The 4,351-nt window shown below is 41.1% G+C and overlaps 1 pseudogene; it reads left to right on the top strand.

Moving 5' to 3' along the window:
* Positions 1–2,637: 2,637 nt before the first annotated feature.
* Positions 2,638–3,633, top strand: LOC112579359 (annotated as a pseudogene).
* Positions 3,634–4,351: the final 718 nt, after the last annotated feature.

Genomic DNA, 4,351 nt, shown 5'->3' with positions numbered 1-4,351 from the left:
GCCACTGAGTCTCAGTGACTACATCCTCACAAGGGAGGGGATGACATACAGGAGGCAAAAAAAAAGGAGTTTGGGAGGAAGCTTCTACCTCAAACAGAATATGTGACAATTTGGGAAGACCAGGACAGGCAGAAGGGGATTAAACAAAGCCCTAGTGCCTAGATAATGGGTGTATATTTCTGAATTTTCACCATACTCCATATAGGACTGTTTGTTTTGAGCAAATCTATAGCTATTATCTAAATAGGATTTTCTAGTTCCAAACTTGCCTTCCAAACATGGCTTAAGGATGGCAAGACAAGTTCAGAGCCACACTTCTCTCAAATTGTTACAAATCTAAGGAAAAATCAGAAAGAAGCTAGGTTTATTACATGTCTTACAGAAACCCCTATTAGATACCTTTGGGTTGGGTTGAATAAAACATTTGTCAATAGATTTGTTAAAGGAGATTTGAAAAGATATCTTTCTTGCCTACATGTTTCTGTTATAAAGGAGTTAAGAATTAATCAAAGAATTTAAGAATCTAAGAATTGTCAAAGACTCAGGTCAAGTGAGATTGAATAGTGAAAAAGTGTTGGGTAGGTGAGCTCCAGATGAATTTTTCGAGTCATTAACTCTTAGTTAAGAGTCACCAACTGGAACAAACAGTAGGCTCAACCCAAATAATTCCATCAAATACTGGCAGAGGATGATGTTCACAAAGTCATCCTCTGGTCAGCAGGGCAACGGCTAGTATGAAAAAGTGCACAACCATCTTGTGGGCCTGGTGTCAAAGTAGAGGGTTCTGACAGACCATTTTAAGATGTGCGTGTGAGCATGCATGCTCAAGTCATGCCCAACTCTTTGTAACCTATGAACTCTAGCCCACCAAGTTCCTCTGTCCATGGGATTCTCTAGGCAAGAATATTCACATGGGTTACCATTTCCTCCTCCAAGGGCTTTTTCCAACCCAGGGATCAAACCCAGGAGTCCTGCATTGGCAGGTGGATTCTTTACCACTGAGCCACCTGGGAAGCCTTTTTAAGATGTGGTCAATGTATTAATGACCCCATTGCTACTGAATAATGAATTCTATTTGTTATTTTCTTCAGCAAACCTTTATTAAACTCTTATTCTATGGCATACACAGGTGCTAGAAAGAGAACATGGCTTAAGGATGGCAATATGAAAATTTATCATTTAGGACAGGGTTTGGAAAACTATAGCTTACAGACCAAATCTAACTTGCAGCCTGTTTTAATAAATAAACTCTTATTGGAACACAGCCATACTCATGTATTTATATATTGACCATGGTAGCTGCTTTGGCTAAGTGAAGTTACAACAGAGATCATATGACCCACAAAGTCTAAAACATTTAAGATCTGACTTTTTCAGGGAAAAAAAAAGTTTGCTTATCTTCCAAATAGTAAGAGTCATAGCCTAAATTCATTACAGGTACACAATTGCTGAGTCAAGTTATCATCCATTCCAAATCCCCATGGTAATTGTTTTAGAGTTAAAACTAATTCATTATCAGTAAATACACTGAGTATTTACTGTATCAGTAAATACTCAGTATTGTATCAGTATACTGATACTGATTAATATCAGTAAAAAGTCAACTGAGGTTGACTATCTGCCTTTAAGTCAAAGAGTTTTTCAAACTGACATCCAACCTGGAATGTGCCCCAAGTGTTGCATCATTGTTTTAATTCAGAAGCAGAAGACCACAGCATATAGCCTGTTATTGATAAACCTCAGCCTTTGTTATCTGGTCATCTGTCTGAATATATATCTGAATATTTCTACCAAAGGAGATTCTCATGTAAAATCTAAAGTGCATTCTGACTTTGAACAACTTTGAACAGTTGCAAACTGATCAGTGAAAGTGTGCATGAAGTCCAAAGAAAGACAAGGCACATGGGATGGAGGCCTGATTCTGCCCCTTGCCAGGCTGGTGCCCTTGCCTAGAATGCTTGCTCCACCTCCCAGACATCAGCCCTGTCCTGGGAGGGGTCAGAGCGAATGTCCAGTCCAGTCCTCCTCCTGGGGTCTCTACATGGTAAGGTCCTTGGCTTTGGGGGTCTCAGAACATATCAGCAGGGAGATGACAGGGTCTTCTGCATAGTCATCCCTCATGGAGAAGTAGGAGCCCTCTCCCTGCCAGAAAGGAAGAGCAGATCACTGCTCCCCACATCCTCAGAGCATGGGTCCACCACAAAGGGGTATTGTGGTGTCGTGTAGTGAGCCAATTGCTTCCCTGCAGAAGGACTTCTCAAGAGGAATGAAGGGACCTATGCTTAGGTTAAACAAATGAGTTGTCAATTCTAAATTGAAAAGAAGGGAAAAAATATTATGATGTTATTTGTCAAGATAGTTTTCCTTTCACAGATTCTATTTTCAAAAAGCTATTACTCTTATGAAATATTATAAAACATTACTCATGAAATATTATTATTAATGTAGCTTGTATATTCTGACCCCCTTTGCATGGATATAAATATGAATAAATAATAATGAGTGGCATTATTTTATATTGCAAGTTTTTATTTATTAAGATAGTTGAAAATATTCTGGTTTAACATTAACTCCAGCTGCTCTATTGTTCAATTATTCCATCCAAAATATTATAAATAATCATCATGACTGCTTTTAATGTTATCCCCTGAAGGGAGTAGATTACCTTCCCAGTGGAGAAACATTCACCATCTACTGAGGTTGATTTCAGGGAATAGCTCTTCTCATCCTGTGCCCTTCATCCTCCTTAGGATCCCAGAATTGGAGAATTCCCAGTTTGGGGTTGCCTTTCCATTCTGTGCCATGTATGTTGTGGCTCTAGTCGGCAATATCACTCTCCTTCATGTAATCCAAACTGATCCCACCTTGCATGAGCCCATGTACCTCTTTCTGGCCATGCTGGCTATCACTGACTTGGTTCTTACTTCCACACAACCTAAAATGCTGGCCATATTCTGGTTTCACAATCATGAGATTGAATACCATGCCTGCCTCATCCGGTTGTTCTTCATCCATGCCTTTTCTTCTGTGGAGTCTGGATTGCTCATGGCTATAGCCTTGGACGGTTACGTGGCCATCTGCTTCCCACCGCATCACTCTAGTATCCTGACCCCATCTGTCGTGGGTAAACTGGGGGCAGGTATGATGATGAGAGAGCTTCTGTGAGTGAGTCCCTTTTGTTTCACGGTGTCCAGGATGTGCTTCTGCCCCATTCGGATCATCCCCCAGTCATACTGTGAGCACATGCCTGTGCTGAAGCTGGTGTGTGCTGACACTAGAGTTAATCATGCATGTGGGCTCTTTGCAGCCTTCTCTGTGGTTGGCTTTGATGTTATTGTCATCAGTGTATCCTCTGTGATGATTTGGAGAACTGTTCTGTGGTTACCTTCAGGTGAAGCCCAGTTCAAAGCTTTTGGCACATGTGCCTCCCAAGTCATCTTGGCTTTTTATGTCCCTGCTCTCTTTACTTACCTCACCCACTGCTTTGGATATCAAGTGCCCCGAATGGTACATGTCATGTTAGCTATTCTCTATCTCCTGGTACCTCCCATGCTCAACCCCATCATCTATGGAGTTAGAACCAAACAGATCATGGACAGGGTTGTTCAAGGATGTTGTAGAAAAGACCCTTGAGTCAAAGCTTAGGGATATAACCATCCCAGTCACCCCACTGGTCTGGGGACATAAATATAGAAGGCTTAACATGATATTGCATGAAGAAGGCAATGGCAACCCACTCCAATACTCTTGCCTCGAGAATCCCATGGATGGAGGAGCCTGGTAGCCTGGTAGGCTATAATCCATGGGGTTGCTAAGAGTCAAACACGACTGAGCGACTTCACTTTTACTTTTCTCTTTCATTCATTGGAGAAGGAAATGGCAACCCACTCCAGTATTCTTGCCTGAAGAATCCAGGGACAGAGGAGCCTGTTGGGCTGCCATCTATGGGGTTGCATAGAGTCGGACACAACTGATGCGACTTAACAGCAGTAGCAGCAGCAACATGATATTGCATATTGTCAGAAGATCATATGAACAACTGACTTAGAAAATAGCCATCATCCTGAAGCAACAGGGGCAATTTTCAGGATATACTGAATATGATTCTCTGAAAGAGGTTATCGATAATGAACACAGGGTTGACCTATGTTCATCATCAGAAGAAAAGAGTAAAAGACATGCTCACCTATCAAATTTGTGAAGATCTGAAAAGAATATCATCTTCCACGGACAAACAAGATGACATTTCCTTTTGAATGGTTGGTAGAAGGATAAGCTGATATACCTTGTGATAAAGGAATTTAGAAATTTCCATGGAAACTGTTTAAAAGTTCTGTATTTTCCCCAAGCT

Source organism: Bubalus bubalis, chromosome 16 (genome assembly GCF_019923935.1).
Source record: "Bubalus bubalis isolate 160015118507 breed Murrah chromosome 16, NDDB_SH_1, whole genome shotgun sequence".
NCBI classification, from domain to species: Eukaryota; Metazoa; Chordata; class Mammalia; order Artiodactyla; family Bovidae; genus Bubalus; species Bubalus bubalis.
The sequence above is the reverse complement of the archived record's forward strand: the minus strand, read 5'-3'. Positions and strand labels throughout refer to the sequence as shown.